Source organism: Mustelus asterias, chromosome 2 (assembly GCF_964213995.1).
Source record: "Mustelus asterias chromosome 2, sMusAst1.hap1.1, whole genome shotgun sequence".
NCBI lineage: Eukaryota > Metazoa > Chordata > Chondrichthyes > Carcharhiniformes > Triakidae > Mustelus > Mustelus asterias.
Window position 1 is genome coordinate 147,980,891 of NC_135802.1, and position 23,646 is coordinate 148,004,536.

Genomic DNA, 23,646 nt, shown 5'->3' on the forward strand with positions numbered 1-23,646 from the left:
CGGGTGCTCCGGTTTCCTCCCACAGTCCAAAAGATGTGCTGGTTAGGTGCATTGGCCGTGCTAAATTCTCCCTCAGTGTATCCCAACAAGTGCCGGAGTGTGGCGACTAGGGAATTTTCACAGTAACTTCATTGCAGTGTTAATGTAAGCCTACTTGTGACACTAATAAATAAACTTAAGTATATATGATCTTGTGGGTGAATCCAAGACTAGGGGGCTCTGTTTTAAAATTAGGGGTCACCTTTCAGGACGGAGATGAGGAGAATCTTTTCTCTCAGAGGGTTGTGTGACTTTGGAACTCTGCGACAGAAGGTGGTGGAGGCAGGGTAGTTGAATATTTTTTAAGGCGAATGTAGATATATTCCTGTTGGGCAAGGGAATCCAAGGTTATCAGCGCTGGATGGGAATGCGGAACTTGAAACACAACCAGATCAGACACGATCTTATCGAGTGGTGGAGCAAGCTGGAGGGGCTGAATGGCCTACTTCTGCTAGTAAATTCCTAATAAAGGCTGCTTGACTATCTGGAGTGAGTGGAGGCAGGATGCCATTTGACAAAACCTTCAGGAAGATGCCCGATAAGAATGGCTAACTCTATGAACGAGACCAGAGTGGCAAGAGCCGGTTGTGTTGTGTTCTCCAGCCAGAGAATACAGACTTCATACTGATATGCGTCTACTGAAAGACAGTTAAACATTAACATTAGCAGAACCTTGTCTGATTAAGCTGAGCAAGGCATTTACAAGGTTCCCATCTCTACTGCAATTGGTCACGGTCAAAGCAGAGTGTTACCACCTCCTGGCGGCAGTCTGTTCCCTCACCTATGTCCATTCAGGCTGGCTCCAAATACAAATTACACTGCGTCAGTTATGTTGTTGTAAAACCCAGTCCACCCTTTGCTGACAAAACTAGTGTGACTTCATTCTGTTTAAAGAGGCGTCACTTTTAGCTTTGTGTGTGGGTTGGGACCACCGCTGCATAGTGTGATTTCCAAGCCGATGACTTATTGATCTGCTTTCCAAAGCTAAATTCTGATGTCCTGCAGAGTTTAAAAATAGCAATCTGCAAGGAACTTGGCCAGAGCCTCTGGACTTTTGTGTGTGGGAAATTAAGTAGCCTTGGGCAAGAGGTGAAGGAGCTGGAATATCACAACATTCATTTCCAAAGCCCTGAAGCCACGGGGCAAGGTTCTGATGTTTTTAACTCCCTGTCACCTTCTATTGCGGATGGCATCATCTGACTTCCAGGTTGGCTGGGAGCTTGGTGTGTGTCTCTGTGACCTCAGTGACTCGAGCACCAGGGGAGTTCAGAGACTGACAGTGTGTTGAAAGTGAAACCTTTTTGATTATCCAGCCTTCACATTCTTATTTTCTCCTTACTCTTGTGGCTCCGATGGTAGCACTCTCGTCTCTGAGTTAGAGAGTCACAGATTTAAACCCTCACAACATGAGACCTGGGCCACATCATCTAGGCTCCTGTTGCAGCACTGATAGAGACCTACATTAGCAGAGGTACCATCTTCTGGATGGACATTAAACTGAGACCTCCTCTTATGTTAGCACTGCTGCCTCACAGCATCAGGAGCCCGGGTTCGATTCCCGTCTTGGGTCACTGTTTGTGTGGAGTCTGCACGCTCTCCCCTTGTCTGCATGGGATTCCTCCGGGTGCTCCGGTTTGATCCCATAGTCCAAAACACGTGCTGGTTAGGTGCATTGGCCGTGCTAAATTCTCCCTCAGTGTATCTGAACAGACGCCAGAATGTGGCGACTAGGGGATTTTCACAGTACCTTCATTGCAGTGTTAATGTAAGTCTACTTGTGACACTAATAAATAAACTTAAACCAAAGTATATATGATCTTGTGGGTGTGTCCAGGACTAGAGGGCACTGTTTTAAAATTAGGGGTCACCCTTTTCGGACGGAGATGAAGAGAATTTTTTTTCTCTCAGAGGGTTGTGTGACTTTGGAACTCTGCGTCAGAAGGTGGTGGAGGCAGGGTAGTTGAATATTTTTTAAGGCGAATGTAGATACATTCCTGTTGGGCAAGGGAATCCAAGGTTATCAGCGCTGGATGGGAATGTGGAACTTGAAACACAACCGGATCAGACACAATCTTATCGAATGGTGGAGCAAGCTGGAGGGGCTGAATGGCCTACTTCTGCTAGTAAATTCCTAATAAAGGCTGTTTAACTATCTGGAGTGAGTGGAGGCAGGATGCCATTTGATAAAACCTCCAGGAAGATGCCCGATAAGAATGGCTAACTCTATGAACGAGACCAGAGTGGCAAGAGCCGGTTATGTTGTGTTCTCCAGCCAGGGAATACAGACTTCATACTGATACGCATCTTCTGGATGAACATTAAACTGAGACCTCCTCTTATGTTAGCACTGCTGCCTCTCAGCTCCAGGAACCTGGGTTCGATTCCCGGCTCGGGTCACTGTCTGTGCGGAGTCTGCACGTTCTCCCCGTGTCTGCGTGGGTTTCCTCCGGGTGCTCCGGTTTCTTCCCACAGTATGAAAGACGTGCTGATTAGATGCATTGGCCCATGCTAAATTCTCCCTCGTTGTACCCGAACAGGTGCCGGTGTGTGGCGACTCGGGGATTTTCACAGTAACTTCATTGCGGTGTTAATGCAAGTCTACTTGCAACTAATAAATAAACTTTACTGTAAGGTGGCCTTCAAATTTCCCATGACACTATTGGACACTGAAGTTCTTCCTGTGGCCCTGATCGATATTTATCCCTTAGTCAACACCTAAAATTTAGTTATGTGATCATTACCAGATTGTTGTTTATGGGAGCTTACTGTGCGTTTATTGGCTGGTGTGTTTTTTACATAACAATAGGGACTACACTTCAAGAACAGACTTCATTGGCTTAAAACCAAGTCGGGACATTATGAAAGGAAAGATCTAAGACTTTCTTGAACATAGTGGCAGGAAAGTTTTGTGCGTTCTGATATTTGAAAATATATTCTAATTATGATCTGGTGAAAAATTAAAAAATAAGGTAATACACCTTAAGAAAGCCAACATGAAACCTGTTCCTGTTACCTTCTGATTACTTCCATCCCCTCTGATTAACCAGTAGGGTTGATAACCTTCCATGGTTGTCCCAACATCCAGCACCACAGGCGAAACATTATTGGGTATTCGCAATGTGATTTTGTTTTCATTTTTTTGAATTTATTATTTAAATATAGCAGAATTATAGAGTTTCAGAAGCCCTTGTGGAAACGATGTACAAGTGAGTAATATGGAACTGGAATACTGCTTGGGTGAACGATGTGACTGGGCAGTACAGGAGTAGGCTGCCTGGAAAATGTGGATGAATCATAGAAACCCCACAGTGCAGAAGGAGGCCATTCGACCCATCGAGTCTACACCAACAACAATCCCACACAGGTCCAAAGATGTCGGGTTAGGTTGATTGGCCATGCTAAAATTGTCCCTTAGTGTCCTGGGATGCGTAGATTAGAGGGATTAGCGGGTAAAATATGTAGGGATATGGGGGTAGGGCCTGGGTGGGATTGTGGTCGGCGCAGACCCAATGGGCCGAATGTCCTCTTTCTGTACTGTAGGGTTTCTATGAGGTCCTATCCCCATAATCCCACATATTTATCCTGCTAATCCTTCTAACCTACACATCCCGGGACACTAAATTTAGCATAGCCAATGCACCTAACTCGCACATCTTTGGACTATGGGAAGAAACTGGAGCACTCGAAGGAAACCCACGAAGACACGGGGAGAACGTGCAAACTCCACACAGATAGTGACCCAAGCTGGGAATCAAACCCAGATCCCTGGAGCTGTGAGGAGCAGTGCTAACCACTGTGCCACCATGCCGCCATAAAATAATCTCGCTGTATCTACTTTCCCATGTGTAATCCACATTTCATACCAACTATTATTTTTGCCTGTTAATTTTCATCAATCCAGATTCATGTTAAAATAAAAGTTACAAAAATTTTGCCATTCCTGTCTGAATTTGGGGAACATTTGGTAAATTTGGTTATTTTAGTTTGCAGTATCCCTATGATCGTGACAACATGTCCATATAATTATCATTATTATTGGATACACAAGGGCCCATATTTATTATTGTATGTCCCAACAATGATATCTTCTTATGTTTGTCATGTCCCTTGTGGATCAGATATATAAGGAAAGGGAACAATGCAAATCCTGATCCTTCAGTCCTTCTGTAGAAGGAACACTGAGTGGAGTTTGGTGAGGGAATTTAAGACTATGAAGGATCCATGCAATTTGATAGCTAGTGCCAGTTTTATCACCTTCTTTATCCCCACTCTAGAGGTGTCACTTTATGAATTTGTTACTGAAGCACTAACCAATGACTTTGTCCGTACTATCAGGTCAGCTGCCAGACTGATTAATGGCCATTGTAACCAATGGACCCAGTAGTCAGGCTTGCTTGAGGCAGTCAAAGATAAAATGGCTGTTTCTCAATAGATCTGCACAGTCTTTAAAGATCATAAGAAATAAGAGCTGGATTAGGCCATTTGGTTTATCAAACGAGCTCCACCCTTCAATAAAATCTTAGAAGCATAGAATCCCTGCAGTGCAGAAGGAGGCCATTTGGCCCATCAAGTCAGCGCCAACAACATTCCCACTCAAGCCCTATCCACTGCTAATTCCCCTGACACTAAGGAGCAATTCAGCATGGCCAACCCCCCTAACCTGCACATCTTTGGACTATGGGAGCGCCCTGAGGAAACCCACACAGACAACGTGCAAATTCCACACAGACAGTGACCCAAGCCGGGAATTGAATCTAAGTCTCTGGAAGCAGCAGTAATAACCACCGTGCCTCTGTGCCACCCAAAAGATGATGATGGGGAGCTGCCTTCTTGAACCACTGCAGTTCCTGAAATGCAGGTATACCCACAGTGTTGTTAGGAAGGGGAGAATGTGCAAACTCCTCACAGACAGTCACCCGAGGTTGGAATTGAACCTGGGTCCCTGGCGCTGTGAGGCAGCGGTGCTAACCAGTGTGCCACCTTAACTCCATTTTCCTGCACGTCCCCCATAGCCTTTAGCTCCATCGTCCTATCACCCACTCTCTGTACAGCTGGAGGTAGAAGCAGCCAGCCACTGCCATGGAGGGAATGGTCATCTAAGATCCAGCTCCAAAATGGTGGAGCACCAACACATTCTCAAGAATCTCATTATGCACCTTTCTCACTGATGTCAACACTCAGGGGTGTGTCCAGAAGAAATGGTTGATCACAGTTACGAGCAAGTTAATTTGTGGTGATGCAGGCATTAATGGCAAGGTCAACATTAGTGGCTCTTTTCAGTAGTTGCCTTGAAATGAAGTTTCATCCAAACAAGACTCTTAATAAGCTAATTACGAGAACAGTTAAGAGTGAACAAGTTCTGCAGGGACTCACCAAAGCTCCTGAGGCAGCACCTTCCAAACCCACGACCACTGCCATCCAGAAGGACAAGGTCAGCTGATACCCGGGAACACCACCACATGGAAGTTTCCCTCCAAGCCACACACTCCTGACTTCTTTCAATGTTGCTGGGTCAAAATCCTGGAGCTCCCTTCCTAACAACACTGTGGGTGTACCTACACTTCAGGGACTGCAGTGGCTCAAGAAGGCAGCTCCCCATCAACTTCTGGGCGTCATGGTGGCACAGTGGTTATTACTGCTGCTTCCCAACTCCAGGGACCTGGGTTCGATTCCCGGCTTGGGTCACTGCCTGCGTGGAATTTGCACATTATCCCCGTGTCTGTGTGGGTTTCCTCCGGGTGCTCCAGTTTCCTCCCACAGTCCAAAGATGTGCGGGTTAGGTGCATTGGCCATGCTAGATTGCCCCTTAGTGTCCCGGGATGAGTAGGTTAGAGAGATTAGTGGGGTAAGTATGTGGGATTATGGGGATAGGGCTGAGGTGGGATTGTTGCTGGTGCAGATTCGACGGGCCTAATGGCCTCCTTCTGCACTGTAGAGTTTCTATGGTTTCTGCAAGGCAACCAGGGAGTGGCAATAAATGTTGGCCGAGCCAGCAACGCCCACATCCCATAAATGAATAAAAGAATAGATAGATAAGGACAGGAGGGCTCTTTTCCCAAAGAACATAGTGAACCAGTTGCTTTTTGATTATTTATTATTGAATCCAACTTCATATTTCCAGAATTTAATCGAGAAAACAGAATTCAAATTGTCGGTGTGTTGTTTGAACTCACGTTGTTTAGACGACTAGTCCATGGCAACAGTTATAGTGCCACATACCATCATAATGTAAATCATATATAAATCATATATAAATCATATATGTCACTGACACAGTTGGCGACAAACAGCAGCAACAGATTTTAATTCTTTCTGCCTCATTTCTGAACCTGGAGCTGGAAATACAAGCCCATTACAATTTTGGCAATCAGTTTATTTTTAGTTGAGGTTGAAATTGGCATTTAATCAGTCTCCTTCAGTGTTTACTGCGTCTGCAGATTCCTTTAATGAGGACTGGAATTCTCAGACACAGTTGCAACATCAGAAATCTGTTTGTATAAGATGCAAAATGCTGGTCCACAAAAAAAGGCTGGAAATCAACAGCACATCAAGCCAGCGTCCGGGAAAGAAAACACAGATTATCATTTTATCCGGAGCCAATAAAAGACATTCAATCCTGACAAAACGTTCACAGAATCATAGAATCTTACAGTGCAGATGGAGGACATTCGGCCCATTGAGTCTGCGCCGATCACGATCCCACCCAGGCCCTATCCTCATAACCTCATGCATTTACCCTAGCTGGTCCCCCTGACACTAAGGGGCAATTTAACATGGCCAATCCACCTAACCCGCACATTTTAGGAGGAAACCGGAGCACCCGGAGGAAACCATGCAGACACGGGGAGAACGTGTGAACTCCACACAGTCACCCAAGACGGAAATCAAACCCGGGTCGCTGGCGCTGTGGGGCAGCAGTGCTAACCACTGTGCCACATGAGTCACAGATAAAACATCAGCATACTTTTCATGTTGAGGAAGCTTGTTGCCTGCCCTCACCTAAAAGGGGGCCTGAAATGCAGACTGCGATCACATTGCGGCATAAAACTCTGCTCCATATTTCCCTCTCCTCCGTGTGTGGTTAACATGGGGCAGAGTTTTATGGTCCCCGGCCATGGGGTTTACAGGTTGGGGTGTGTGGTGAACCATAGTTGGTTACCACTATGAGTACTGAACCATAGATGGTCAGCACTATGGGTATTTGTAGATATGTTACTGTTGTCACTGTTGGGGTTAGGGTTGGGCTGTTCTACCTGTTGATATTGTTCTGTGGTACACTCCAGTTGGCTCCGCCTACCTGGAGAAGTATAAAGGTCTCTGCACTGCCTGGTGACCCTTTAGTCTGGGATTGTATTGTATATAGTGTGCTCCATTCTTGTTAGTAATAAAAGCCTTTATTTCCCGGGTACAATCTCGCCTCCCGAGTGATTTAATCGCACATCAGGGTGGAGCCTGTATTATTCCCCCGGTGGCCTATCCACTACTCACCTGCACATCTCTGATCTGTCTGTAACCTCTGCCCCTCTGAAAATTCCAGACAGGTCAGGGGCAGACGAGGTGAGTGAAAAGGCCAATTAGGGCTATATCACACATCGGCCTCAATTTTGAGGTTGGCAGGGAGAATTCAGGATTGAGGAGGGGGATGTCTGGGAAGTTGAACCTTAGGTGGGAAGGGGAGACTGCTTGTCTCAAGGGGAGATAGATTGGGCACTTCCCCCTCCCGCCCCATTTGTCTATCATCCTGTGAATGGCCCCATCACCCCATCCCTAACATCTCCATTATGACCTCCCAACAGCCCCACTCTCCATGTTAGCGCCCCCCCCCTCCCCCACTCCCTCCGATCTCACCCCCCCCCTCCATACCATGAGATCATCTGAACTGACCTGGCCCAGAACTCTGAGACATTGACCAGAATTCTCCAGCCTCGTAATTCCCGCTACCACTGCCAGCGAGAATGGAGAATTTGACGCTCAGCCAAATCTCCGTTCACAGCAGCGGGGCCGGAGTATCCCAGCGAGGTCAGAGAATTCCAGCCATAATATCTGGCCACTGCTTGTAGTCTCTGTCATTGCCACTGCTGCCACTGGCACTGCCGGGACAACCAAGTTGCCGTCCAATTAGAATGGCTGGTGGCAGCTGTCTGAGGCGGGGCTTCTGCTCAGGTGAGGGGCGTATTACGTATGCTCCTATTGGCTAAGGCTGCATAAAGAATCACGAGGTAAGCTTGGTAACTTGAACACTGGGAACTCTTTATTAGAAATGTGCACTGTTCCACAGTCGGATCTCAGACTATCCAATTGGGTCCTACACTGGGCGGAGCTAATTGCCCAGGGGTCACATGACCCACACTCTTAAAGGGGTCCGCACCCCAGACCCCAACATACAATATATACATATACCACAGGATGGAAGATCCTTCTGCTGTCAGTTAACACTCCAGGCAGCATTAAATTGCTGTGGGGCTGCTGTGATTGGTGGGTGTGTATTCCCTGCCAATTCTTTGGGTGTGAAACCCCACCATCTGAAAAATCTTACCTATAAACTTAGCACACAATTAGAATAATGTGGTATCTTCCTTCCCAACAGGTGTCATCCATGGCTCAGCGGGTAACACTTTCACCTCTGAATCAGGGGTCCATTAGTTCAAACCCCACGGCCAGAGGCCTGAATGCTTAAGCCAGGTTAATAGTCCAGTCCTGCGCTGAGGGAGTGCTGCACAATTGGAGGAGCCGTCTATCAGTTGAGACGTTAAACTGAGATCCTGCGTGGACATTTAGGTAAATGCGAAGATATCTTGTGCTACTCAAAGAAAAGCAGGGGACATGTCGCCAGTGCCCTGGCCAAGATTTAACCCTCAAGCAACATCACTAAAGCACATCTGGATATTTACCTCATTGCTGTTTGTGAGACCTCGCTGTGTGTAAATTGGTTCATGCATTTCCTACATTGCAACAGTGACCACATTTCAAACTCAGAAGTAACTTACTGACTGTAAAGTGCTTTGAGACATATTAAGGGCGGCATGGTGGCACAGTGGTTAGCACTGCTGCCTCACAGCGCCAGGGTTCGATTCCCGGCTTGGGTCACTGCCTGTGTGGAGTTTGCACATTCTTCCTGTGTCTGCGTGGATTTCCTCCGGGGGCTCCGGTTTCCTCCCATAGTCCAAAGGTGTGAGGGTTAGGTTAATTGGCCATGCTAAATTGACTTTAGTGACAGGGGGATTAGCAGGGTAAATATGTGGGTTTACGAGAACAGGGCCCGTGTGGGATTGTGGTCGGTGCAGACTCGATGGGCCAAATGGCCTCCTTCTGCCTTGTAGTGATTCTGTGATCTTGAGAGTTGCGAAGGGGCACTTGATGCGCGATATAACACACGAGAGGCAGGATGTACTCGGGAAATAAAGGCTTTTATTGCCAACAATAACAGAGCTACTATATACAGTATACGATCCCAGACTAAAGGGTCACCAGGCAGAGCAGTGACCTTTATACCTCTCCCAGGAGGCGGAGCCAACTGGGATGTACCATAGGACTATATTAACAGGTAGAACAGCCCAACCCTAACCCCAACAGTAACATATCTACAGACTCATAGTACTGGCCAGACCATGGCTCAGCACTACCTGGTGGGAACCAACAATGGTTCGCCACAGCACTACACAAATTTCTTTTCTTCATTTGTCTTCTATACATAATCTGCATCCGCAGTGGATTTAACGTGCGTGGAGAGGGGCTTGCATCAAAGAATGAAGTGTAACCATTGCTAGGTCAGCTGATAACAAATATCCCAACAGCTGCACAAAACTCAAGGTTGTTGAATAATTAATCAGCTTGTGGATACAAATGTAGAAATTCTGGAAATTTTAAATATTCAGAATCCAGCCTGCCTCAGAATCTGATGGGAATTGTAAGCTGCCAAGTTGCACGAAAGAGCACATTGGAAAATAAACCAAGCAACTAAATGTAGAATCACTATTCTTGGAGACCTGCGCCAATAAAATTGATCATGTCAACCTACAGCAGAAATAAATGCTGCACCTTGTATGGTTGTCGATGATTTCTTCCATCTCCAATTACCCTTCTGCCCTACGTTGACAATATTGGCCATTCGATCTGGCGCAAAAAGTTGACATTCTTACTTTTTGATGCTTCCTACCGGGTTATCTCTCAGTGGCAGCTTGGCAATGAATCTCCCTTTGACTTAAATGTCAAAGAGTAAGGATGACATTAGCTGCAAAAACCTGCAGGCAAGCTCATCATCTGAACTATGCAGCGAACAAGTGGGCAATTGCCATTTGTCGGGCTTTCAGGAATCCTATTTCAAAGGTAAAGCAGTGCCTTGGCATTTTGAAAATTTCTTTGTGTTGGGGGCAGTGAGGGTGAAATCTAGCTTCGATGAGTGTGTTTGTGCTTTGAATAAATAAAATGCTGAGCTTTCAGAATAAATATCAAAATTCTGCCTTTGTCATCGTTCTTCTGGCTCATAGTTTCCTGCCCTGATCCCAGTAATGATATTCCCACAATCTTGTCAATCAGTGTGTCTTTATTGTGTCGTTTTTCTCTCTGTTCTGGCTTTGTTTTCCAGAATCATAGAATCCCTGCAGTGCAGAAGGAGGCCACTCAGCCCATTAAAGGGAGGCGATGGCCTTGTGGTATTATTGTTAGGCTATTAATCCAGAAACTAAGCTAATGTTCTTGGGTTCGAATCCCACCATGGTAGAATTTGAATTCAACAAAAAATATCTGGAATTAAGAATCTACTGATGATCATGAAAATATTGTTGATTGGAAAAGCCCATCTGGTTCACTGATGTCCCTTAGGGAAGGAAATCTGCCATCCTTACCTGGTCTGGCCCACATGTGACTCCAGAGCCACAGCAATGTGGTTGACTCTCAGCTGCCCTCCAAGGGCAACTAGAGATGGGTGACAAATGCTGGTCAGCCAGCGACGCCCATGTCCCACGAATAAATTAAAAAAAAGAGCTGGCACCAACAAAATTCCCACCCAGTCCTTATCCACATAACCCCACATATTTACCCTGCTTGTCCCCATGACACTAAGGGACAAGGTAGCATGGCGAATCAACCTGACCCACACATCTTTTGATATATAAGGTAGCTCAGTGCTAGCGCTATTACCTTCAAGTCAGAAGATTGGGGGATAGAAATTTCTCTCAGGAAGTGGCACCAAAATGGCGGCCGCTGTTTGGTTGCCCCTGGCAGTGTTGGATATTTAAGTTCCTTTGATGTCAATAACAAACAAATGGTCGGATTCCAGCCATTTTCCATCAGCACCTGGGATGATTTTAAGTCCCCGTCCTCCCCATTCCAGTGTTTCGAGCACATGATCAAGACTTTCACTTCACTACAATATTGAGGGATTCTTTGAAGTTAGTGGTGCCAGCTTTCAGATGACCAGCTAAACTGGTGCCTGAACTGAGTCGACTGCCCTCAGGAGCTATAATAATGCACTTTTGGAGACTCCACTCATGAACAAAGGATTTATTTACAAGGATCAACAAGAGCAGCAGCATGTCTGCCGCTAGTTCTGGAATGCCTCCTGCCTAAGAGAACTCCTCCCCATGGGGTGATTCTCTACTCTGTAGCCCAATTGGTTACCCAGTCAGATGACCCTTACTCTGCTGTGTTGCCCTTAAAGGGACAATCACCACAGGTGTGTACAAAAGATCCAATGGCACTGTTTTGTAGAGGAAAGCAGGGGAGTTCTCCTTGGTACGTTTGTTAAATTGTTTAGAACCAAGGATATCTTCAAGAACTCACTGCACAGACTGGCATTAGGTAACACAGAGATTTATTGCAGGTCTTACTCACTCCACACTCCAAATGACAACTACCCTCTCAGGGCGGCTCCTGGGCAAATCACCCCACACCCCGAATCACCTGATCTGTTCCCTTAAAGTGGCTACATAAGCGTTGGCCAATAGAACAGCTCATTTGGTCATTCATTATTCACACTGTGGCTTGTGGAGTCTTGGTGACATGAAAGTTGACTACTGCTTTTCCCATGTTACAACAGTGACTACAATTCCAAAGGATTTAATTGGCTACAATATGTTTTGGGACATGATGTGAAATGAGTTATATAAATACAAATCTTTCTTTTCTGTTTATTGGTGCCCAGGATATAACATTTTTAATGGTCATTTTTATTTTAATGGATAATTTAATCCTGTTTGGAGATATTGACCAGTTCTTTCCTGCTGAAGAAAGAGAAGTAACATGGTACAATTGGGGTGAATCTCCTTGAAGCTTTTTCTCCTCAGCCGATATAACTTTGGCGGGGCTCTGAGTATCTTGTGAAGAGGAACTGTAGCCTGAATTGGGTGTGAACTGAAAACTCATTTATTTACACTATGTCCAATATGTACAAGGTGGGTTACTGAGTAGACACAATGTCCTAACTATGTTAGGTGTTGTGCATTTTAAACAAAAAAGAAAATATGTGGTTTGCACATGTACATTCAAACTAACAACAGGTTTTATTGAAAGAGATGTTCTCTACAGAGTACAAACTGAAAGAAAAGCAACAGCCTCTGTAAACACCCTAATGACATCATCATCAAATCATGTGATTAGCTCTTAAAGCAACCTGCAACCTTTTAAATATGTAACGGTCGGCACATCTCCTCAAAGAGTTGCCTGTCTAATATACAAAGTCTCTAGTCTAGCTCATAACCACTGAGGTCACAGGTGCATCATAGTCCACATCACTCATTAGCATGTAAGTAGACATATGTGTGTAAGATCATGTGAAGCTGGAAGCATGGTGTGCTTTTTTTCCTATTGGTCATGTCAGAATGTCGCAAAGCAGGGCAAGTGGAGAAGGAGCAGGAGGATCTGTGCACCCCTTGAGTGACCAGTATTGGCATGGGCAGCACGGTGGCACAGTGGTTAGCACTGCTGCCTCACAACGTCAGGGACCCGGGTTCAATTCCGGCCTCAGGTAAATGTCTGTATGGAGTTTGTATATCCTCCTGTGTCTGCATGGGTTTCCTCAGGGTGCTCCACTTTCTTCCCACACTTCAAAGATGTGTGGGTTAGGTTGATTGGTGATGGTAGATTGCCCCTTAGTGCTAGGGGAACTAGCAGGGTAAATATGTGGGGTTACGAGGTCAGGGTGGGGATAGTTGTCAGTGCAGGCTCAATAAGCTGAATGGCCTCCTTCTGCGCCGTAGGGATTCTGTGATTCTATGATCTGTAGGTCCTGGTTGAAGAGGTCCAGAGATGCTCCCAATTGCTGGCAACCAAGAGGCGTAAGTGGATTTCCGCATGCCAAGGTGCCATGAATGTTCCAGGGAATCTTTGTTGTTGATATCCTCCCCTCCAACTGAAGCCTTTGTCTGGTGGTGCAGACTGTGAATTCACAGGGAGCTGGGCTATTTGGCAGTGCTGTATGTTACAGATGTCACACGCTGCTGACACTGGGCACTGGTGGTGGATGGATAGTGTGGGATTTAATTGAAGGAGTTGTTCTGACACACGGGCGGCATAATCCTGCACAATGTGCAGTCGCTGCAGTACTTGTTTGCACATACAAAGGATCTTGGGGTCCGGGTCCATAGGATGCTCAAAGCAGTGTCGCAGGTGGAGGCTGTGGTTAAGAAGGCGTGTGGAATACTGGCCTTCATCAATAGAGGAATTGAGTTTAGAAATTGGGAGACAATGCTGCAGCTGTATAGGACCCCGGTCAGACCCCACCTGGAGTACTGTGCCCAGTTCTGGTAGCCTCATTACAGAAAGGATGTGGAAGCCATAGAAAGGGTGCAGAGGAGATTTACAAGGGTGTTGCCTGGATTAGGTGGCATGCCTTATGAGGATAGGTTGAGGGAGCTAGGTCTTTTCTCCTTGGAGAGGCGAAGGATGAGGGGTGATCTGATAGAGGTGTATAAGATGTTGAGGGATATTGATAGAGTAGATTCTCAGAGGCTTTCACCCAGGGCTGTAATGGTTGCCACAAGAGGTCACAGGTTTAGGGTGCTGGGGAGTAGGTACAGAGGAGATGTTAGGGGTAAGTTTTTCACTCAGAGGGTGGTGGGTGCGTGGAATCGGCTGCCGGTAGTGGTTGTGGAGGTGGATTCAATAGGGTCTTTTAAGAGACTTTTGGATAAGTTCATGGAAGTTAGTAAGATAGAGGGTTATAGGTAAGCCTAGTAGGTAGGGACATGTTCGGCGCAACTTGTGGGCCGAAGGGCCTGTTTGTGCTGCAGCTTTTCTATGTTCTATGTTCTATACAATCATACACTGAAGGTCATGGGTGCAAAAACATGCTTTCTACTATCATTCCTGGCATAGTGGGATGTGTTCTCACTGGAGCGACGGAGGTTGAGGGGAAACCTGATAGAAGTCTACAAGATTATGAGAGGCATGGACAGAGTGGATTGTCAGGAGCTTTTCCCCATGGTGGAAGAGTGAATTACTGGGGGGCACAGGTTTAAGGTGCGAGGGGCAAGTTTTAAAAGAGATGTACGAGGCAGATTTTTTACACAGACAGTAGCGGGTGCCTGGAACTAGTTGCTGGAGGAGATAGTGGAAGCGGATATGGTAGTGACTTTTAAGGGGCGTGTTGACAAGTACATGAATGAGATGGAAATAGAGGGATATGGTCCCCGGAAGAGTAGGGGGTTTTAGTTAAGACGGGCAGCATGGTCAGTGCAGGCTTGGAGGGCCGAAGGGCCTGTTCCTGTGCTATAATTTTCTTTGTTCTTTGGTTTGACCAGGCACTTTCTCTGTCTCATCTGCCTCTGACCTACATGAGCATGGTCCAGGTTGTGATGGACATCTGAAGGTGTATTTGTGCATCATGTTGAGGCCAAGTTGAGGCTTGTCATGGTTTTAACCGCGTTGATGGCACGGAATTTGTCTGTGCTGTTGCTGATGACGGGCATTTCCCTGAAGAATTGTAGCTTGCATATGTGTGGAAACTGTTTGCCGGGGACTGGCTGATGTAATTGGTGACATTTCGTGAGCCTGGGATAATCTACTCTGAATTAACAGGCTTCCGCTGATGCCCTTCTCCTGTAAAACAAAATCTGCCACATCTTCATGGGCTTGCCCCATATCTGGCCAGCCATTGGCGCCCACGAGGATCAAACAGTAAAACAGGGACATAAGAATACTGGTCTGAACTGCTGCCGCCATCATGAATCTTTTGCTCAGTTGCTTACCATCCATCAAAACCTGCTGCTTCTCTCAAGCTGGAAGGCCTCTGATTGACCCTCCAGCTTTAAGAACCTGTCTTCATGCCAGTTAAAGGGGCATCTCCTTCAAAATCCCATCTGCTTCCGCCCCCCCCCCAGGAGTGGGTTCAAGACCCGGAAACAGCCCCGATTTCTGACTCCATGGGTAAAAGCTGGCCCTCGGTGTCTGACTCCTAATCACCTCAGGACAATGAAGGTGGACAATAAAAGTGACCATGTCCTTCCTCCGAGTACTCCGGTTTCCTCCCACATTTCAAAGACATGCGGATTAGGTTGCCGGTCGGTGTCAGAGGGATTAGCAGGGTAAATACGTGGGGTCACAGGGATATGGCCTGGGCAGGATTGTTGTTAGTGCAGGGCTCGATGGGCCAAATGGCCTGCTTCGGCTCTGTAGGGATTCTATGATTCTACGTCCTATTTGCTCACATCCCAAGAACATTTAAAAAATATTGATATGCATGTATCCTGACATATAAAATTCTGGCAAATTAAGTTACATAGATTCTGGACAGATGCAAGTCTGGGCACAAATCCTGGCAAAATCATCTTGTTGAATTTTATATAATACTCTCTTATTAATTGCCACTTTGATGTGGACTGCTTGGAGGCTTGTCGGAGATTTTTACACAGGCTGGTGGCTCATTCTGTCCCATAATGACTTATGATTTTGTGATGATGCAGAATCCTGACTGCATTCTATTGTCTGTCATGTAGTAATATGGCTTTTTGGGGGGGCGATGCTTTTCTCAGACAGCAGGACACTCAGAATGGAGGTCAGGTCTTCATTCAGATCTATCAATCATAGTAAAGCCCACACCAGCTGGATATATTGCATGGGAGGAAAAGGTCAGAGCTTTCTTATTAACTACTTTGTTAAGTTTTCTGGTGCTTTTAATCAGCTTTCCATCCTATTGGACCTGTGACACATGCAACCTCTTTCCTTGGGCTTGCCGTTTAAATGACATCCAAGTCTCCGTGACGAGAATAAGAGATGTTCCGTCAGCAGTACAATCACATAAAAGCGACTGCGCGTTAAAGGTATAACATCCCTTCTTAAAAAAGGAATATGGGTCAATATGAAACTCAGACCTGACAAAAAAGACAATCGGCGATAGAACATAGAACATAGAAAAGCTACAGCACAAACAGGCCCTTCGGCCCACAAGTTGCGCCAAACAATTTCCTTACCTTCTAGGCTCATCTATAACCCTCTATCTTATTAACCTCCATGAACCTATCCAAAAGTCTCTTAAAAGACTCAATCGAATCCGCTTCCACCACCACTACCGGCAGCCGATTCCACGCACCCACCACCCTCTGAGTGAAAAACTTACCCCTAACATCTCCTCTATACCTACTCCCCAGCACCCTAAACCTGTGGCCTCTCGTGACAACCATTTCAGCCCTGGGTAACAGCCTCTGAGAATCCACTCTATCAATACCTCTCAACATCTTATACACCTCTATCAGGTCACCTCTCATCCTTCGCCTCTCCAAGGAGAAAAGACCTAGCTCCCTCAACCTATCCTCATAAGGCATGCCACCTAATCCAGGCAACATCCTTGTAAATCTCCTCTGCACCCTTTCTATGGCTTCCACATCCTTTCTGTAATGAGGCGACCAGAACTAGGCACAGTACTCCAGATGGGGTCTGACCAGGGTCCTATACAGCTGCAGCATTATCTCCCAATTTCTAAACTCAATTCCTCTATTGATGAAGGCCAGTATTCCATACGCCTTCTTAACCACAGCCTCTACCTGTGACGCTGCTTTGAGCGTCCTATGAACCCGGACCCCAAGATCCCTCTGTTCTTCCACACTGCTAAGCGTCTTACCCTTAATATTATATTCCTCCATCCGATTCGACCTGCCAAAATGAACCACCACACACTTATCTGGGTTGAAGTCCATCTGCCACACCTCCGCCCAGTCTTGCATCTTAACTATGTCTCGTTGCAACTGCTGTCATCCCTCTACACTATCCACAACACCTCCAACCTTTGTGTCATCAGCGATGAAGGTGGCTGTCCATCGATTCGGGGATGACATCTAATCAGGGTCATCTTTAAGATGCCCCTTAATAGATTATGGGAGAGATAGTGGATAAGGCTCCTTTACAGACACAAGGGTGTTTCTGCCATGGGTCCTCATGTGGCTGGACAACAGGCCGATTTTCGACCTGTAGATCTTTGGGTCCATGGGCCAGGATGTCCCACATGGTAGTGGAGTCCAGAGCGCAGGATTTGCTTCCTCTCCTTGCCTTCTCTGCCACCGCTCTGCCTCATCATTCAGGCTTTGTGACTCAAAAGGCGCATGGAGCTTAATGGACAAGTTGTCGGCATTTCGAACAAGTGCCTCCCAGTTATTAATTTATTTTAAATAGACAGTTATTGCAATGGAAGCGCATTGATTATAAAACCCAATTCTCTTTTAAATGCAGCAAATTTTCACAGTAACTTCATTGCAGTGTTAAAGTAAGCCTACTTGTGGCTAATAAATAAGCTTTAAAACATTTAATGTTCTTTCGTCATATATTACTCGGTTTGTAATTCTCTCCCAATAAACGCCTCAATATGTTGACCTCCGTCTCATGGAATCATAGAATCCCTACAGTGCAGAAGGAGGCCATTCAGCCCATTGAGCCTGTAATAAGTCCTCGTAGGCAGAAGTCCCTTCACCAAAATCCCTTTATTTTCAAGTCTGATAACAGCATACAGAGTGCTTTTAGTTAGCAGCCTACACTAGGAGTCCCAGAGGAACTGACACTCCTGGTTAAATACAAAGCAAGAGGCTCCCTGATTGGCCCATCAATTTGGCTGTTAATCAGGGAATTCATAATCTAACAGGCCCACCTCAATTGCCTGATTAAAGTCATTACAGAGCCTGCAACCACAACACTCCCAGCCAGGCCCTATCCCCATAACCCACGTATTTACTCTGCTAATCTCCCTGACATTATGTGGCAATTTAGCAGGGCCAATCCACCTAATCCGCACATCTTTGGACTGCGGGAGGAATCTGGAGCACCCGGAGAAAACACACGCAGACACAGGGAGAACGTGCAAACTCACACGGACAGACATCTGAGGCTGGAATTCAACCTGGGTCCCTGGCGCTGTGAGGCAGTAGTGCTAGCCACTGGAATCTCCTCCTTTAAGACACCCCTTAACAGATTTTGAGAGAGATAGTGGATAAGGCCCCTTTACAGACACAAGAATCCCTACAGAATCCCTACAGTGCAGAAGGCCATTCGGCCCATCAAGTCTGTACCGATAACAATCCCACCCAGGCCCTATCCCCATAACCCCACATATTTAACCTGCTGATCTCTCTAACCTACGCATCCCAGGACACTAAGGGGCAATTTAACATGGCCAATCAATCTAACTTGCACATCTTTGGACTGTAATGATTGTAACTATGATTGGACTGTAAGGATTGTAATGTGCAATTACCCCATACCCAGTTCCACTGTAGCAGGCCTATTCATCTCACAGTGTGGTAATTCAAACCCAAACTGACACTGAAGCAAAGGAGACATTGGGCCCGATTTTACCAATGGGCGCGAAATCGCGGTAAAGTTGGGCATCGGGCCTATACCGCGATCTGCACCCGATTCCGATCAGATCACGGCTTTACCGACACCCGATTCGGGCGCGGGTCCAGCCACACCCGAATCAGGCGGCCCGACGATTTAAATGCATTAGCATGCATTTAAATCGACTTAATGAACCGCGCGCCCAACCCTACCGCCAAATCCCACTTTACCGTCTTCTGGCCCGTTCCGGATCCGCGCTTTTAGCGACCTGCAGAATAAAAGTCCGAAGCAGATTTCTATTCTGCAGGGGAACCTCTGAAGCCCTCTCTGCCCTTGTGAAGTCACCACCCTCCTTGACCATCCTTTGCGGACTCCCCTGCTAACCACCCCGGCAGACTCCCCCCCCCAACTGGAACAGACACCCCTGGGAGGCAGGCCTCCCCGGCAGACCCCCCCGCCCCTCCCCCCGGGATCGGACACCCCTGGGAGGCAGGCCCCCCTCGGCAGAGCACACCCCCAACCTACCTCGATCGCTGGTCTCCCTCCACCATCCTTCCGTTAGCAAGATAAGCTGTATGTTCCTCAGCTAGATCCATTTTGGTCAACACAAAGATGGTCCTTCTGCCTTGTGGGTCCATCTGGCTCACCAAGTCAGTTACAATACTGCGTTCAGCATCTACTGAACCATCTTGGATACAAAGGATAATTAATGGTGCAGGTCGATCTTCCTGGTGCTATCAGTACTGTAACATCAGGAATGGCTGCCGACACCAAGGATATAATTTTTAGCATAAGCAAGGCTTACATGCAAAACCCTAATGCCATTATCCTTTGTATCCAAGATGGTTCAGTAGATGCTGAAGCAGTATTGTAACTGATTTGGTGAGCCAGATGGACCCGTCACACCCCCTCTCCTCCCCCACCCCACCCCCTCCCGGATGACCTGGGTCAGAGAGCCGCTCTCTCTGCTTTTCTCTCCCCGCCCGGGCATGCTGCTTCGGATTTTTTTCGAACTGCGCATGCGCAGTTCAGAGCTCCGATCGGTCCGGCAGCACTAAGCCCCGCCCACTGGGCGAATCGGACCGGAGCTGGCAAAGCGCGTATGGGCGCGCTGGAAAGAGGATTCCAGGCTCGGATCTATTTGACGCCCAGATTCGGCACTTAGACTCAAAATGGTAAAATCAGGCCCATTAAGAGACATTTCAAGATGCAGCCCAGTGTGGAAAGCACTGGTTACTCACCTTGCACTCAGCAGGAGCTCCAGCAGCCTAAATGGCCAGCATGATATACAGTTAACATGGACCTCTTAAAGGCAACCTGCCCCTTTTAAAGTTGAGCTGCAGTCATGTAACCGGCAAACTGTCCCTGGAATGCTTGAAGCAAAACAGGATAGAGAGAGCTTCCAGTTTTTCTGATACAGCACTGGTGGCATTAGTGATGGAGATTGAAAGTTGGAAATAAACCTCTTTGCACACTTAATTCTAAAGCACCTCACTGCAAAGCTTGAAATGAAAACAGAAATTGTTTGGACCACACCAGAAATGGCTGAAAGTATTTTCGCTGCCATTTTCTTCCAGAGGGCTAACACCGGCAGTGCTATGCAGCCCAATTTCTTGGCTTACCTGTCTTAATGTCTCCTTTGCTTCAGTGTCAGTTTGGGTTTGAATTACGACACTGTGAACAGTTTGGGATTTTTTTTTTTGCATTTTAATCTCTGCATAATGTGAGTTGTTTTGGTTACATAGAAATATAGAAAATAGAAGCAGGAGTAGGCCATTCGGCCCTTTGATCCTACACCACCATTCATTTTGATTATGACTGATAATCAAATTCAATATTCTGATCCTGCCTTCTCCCCATATCCCTTGATCCCTTTAGCCCCAAGAGCTATATCTAATTTCTTCTTGAAATCACATAACATTTTGGCCTCAACTCTTTTCTGTGGCAGTGAATTCCACACTTTCACCACTTTCTGGGTGAAGAAATGTCTCCTCACCTCAGTCCAAAAAGGTTCATCCCCTTATCCTCAAACTATGATCCCTATTTATGGACTCCCCAACCATCAGGAACATTCTTTCTGAATCTATCCTGCCTAATCCTGTTGGAATTTTATATGAGATCCCCTCTCACTCTTCTAAATTCCAGTGAATATAATCCTAACCGACTTAGTCTCTCCTCATATGACAGACCTGCCATCCCAGGAATCAGCCTGGTAAACCTTCGCTTCACTCCCTCTATAGCAAGGACATCCTTCCTCAGATAAGGACACCAAAACAGCACATAATACTCCGGGTATGGCCTCACCAACAATTGCAGGAAAACATCCTTATTCTGATACTCAAATCAGCTCGCTATGATGATCTAGTGTACTGCTTCGGAATTCAATACTAATGTGAAGTCTTTGGGTGAAATGGGGATAGTGTATAGGCGCAGGGAATTAATTATGCCAAGCACACAGGTGCAACTCAGTCCCTATTTTAAAGTCATTTGCATTTGTTGGCTTTATAAATGCAGAAAAGGCAGACGGATATTGGAAACAAGTGAAAATGTTTGACTGGAAGTCCACACAGAGGAAAGGGTTTTAAAATAATCGGGATATAGCTATATAAAAGATCCAGATCATAGCTTTTCCAACTGCAAAACCCCTAATTCGACAAAGCCGGTTAACACTTGTGGCTGGAGTTCCTACTGAGATGCCTTTGGATACCTAAGGAAGGATGTACTGGCCTTGGAGGGAATCCAGAGGAGGTTCACAAGAATGATCCCAGGAATTAAGGGGTTGTCATATGAGGAGCGATTAAGGAGTCTGGGTCTATACTCAATGGACTTTAGAAGGATGAGGAGAGATCTAATTGAAACTTACAGAATACTGAGGGGCCTAGATAGAGTAGTCGTGGAGAGGATATTTCCACTACTGGGAGAGACTAGAACTCGAGGGCACAGCCTCAGAGTGAAGGGACTCTCCTTTAAAACTGAGATGAGGAGGAATTTCTTCAGACAGAGGGTGGTGAATCTGTGGAACTTATTGCCACAGAAGGCTGTGGAGGCCAGGTCACTGAGTGTCCTTAAGATAAAGATAGATAAGTCCTTGATTAATAAGGGGATCAAGGGTTATGGGGAGAAGGCAGGAGAATGGGGATGCGGATCATATCAGCCATGGTTGAATGGCAGAGTAGACTCAATGGGCCCAATGGCCGAATTCTGTTCCTATATCTTATAGTCTTATGGAATTTTAAAGAAATGGCTCTTTTCATCATTTATTTGGGGCTTGTGCTGATCTCTTACCAAAATTACAGTCTGCTGGATGGTGAGATAATCTGGAAGAGTGCATGGCCTGTGAAACTTTGTTCGCTGGCTATCCTATCCTATTCTGGTTTCTCAGTTCAATACAGATTACTGCAGCTTCGACTTAGCCACTATTTTTTAAGCTCCTTCCGATTTTTAAGTCAATGGAGAATAAAAATTGTGACAGAATGTAAAACAAGCACGCAATCCAAACACATTCCATGGGTTTGGTTAAAATTGAGATTTAAGATTTACATCCAGAAACTGGCACAAATGTGATCCATGTTAAGTTGATCCAAGCTGGTATGAAACCAAGCACGGACATTTTTACTATTCATTCATATGGGCATTTATTGCCCATCCCAATATGCCCTTGAACTGAGTGGCTTCCTGGGGTATGTGGATATATGCCCGTATTTTACAACCTCGCGCGGGCGAGGCTCATAAAATCCCGCCCGAGACAAACAGAGAATTCCGTTCTGCGAGCCACGCCCGCCCCAATTCCCGGGCAGGCGTGGCAGTAAAATTCTGGCACTAGAGGCACATATAGGCCAGACCAGATAAGGATTTCCCTGAAGAGCATTAGTGAACCAGATGCGTTTTATATTCATTACGGCAATCAATAATATTTCATGGTCATCAGTAGACTCTGAATTCCGGATTTTTATTGAATTGAAATTTCACCATCTGCTGTGATGGGTTTCAAACTTGAGACCACGGAACATTACCCTAGTTCTCTGGATTACTAATCTAGTGACAATGTCACCACACTGTTGCCTCCTTCTTGATAATAAGATTGTTCACAGAATGTAACATGACATATCTCAGTCTCCTCGCTACCAAGACAGGCGTCTCTCTCTCTCTATACTCCTCAGAGTAAACCTTTAACAAATTGGTAAAATAACAAATTGACAAATTGAATCAACACAATAGCTCCTTAAAGGGACACTGTGACAAAATAATTTCACTTTAAAGGAAGCTTATTGATTACATTTTGGGCCTGTACAATGCTCACCAGTCACAGAACAAGCTTTCTTTATATGTGCCCTGTCCTTAATTGAACAAAGCCATTCACTTGTATATATTTGTTCATAGAATCCCTACAGTGTAGAAGGAGGTCATTCAGTCCATCAAAACTGCACCGACTCATCAACAGAGCATTTTCCCCAGGCCCACCCTCCCCGCCCTATCCCCATGCATTTACCCCCCACACATTTTTGGACACTAAGAGGCAATTTAGCATGACCAATCCACCTAATCCGCACATCTTTGGACTGCGGGAGAAAACCGGAGCACCCGGAGGAAACCCACCCAGACACGGGGAGAACGTGCAAACTACACAGACAGTCGCCCAAGGCCGGAATTGAACCTGAGTCCCCGGCGTTGTAAGACAGCAGTGCTAACCACTGTGCCACCGTGCCACCAACTATGCTGCCGTGCTGTAGTATTTAGCAATATAATTCCTCCTACTGTTGACAATGCAGTAATGTTGTTGGGACGTTGTACGATGTATTTCTTCAGTATTGTAGAAGATGGTCTTTGCCGTCAAATAGATTCTCCTTTTCA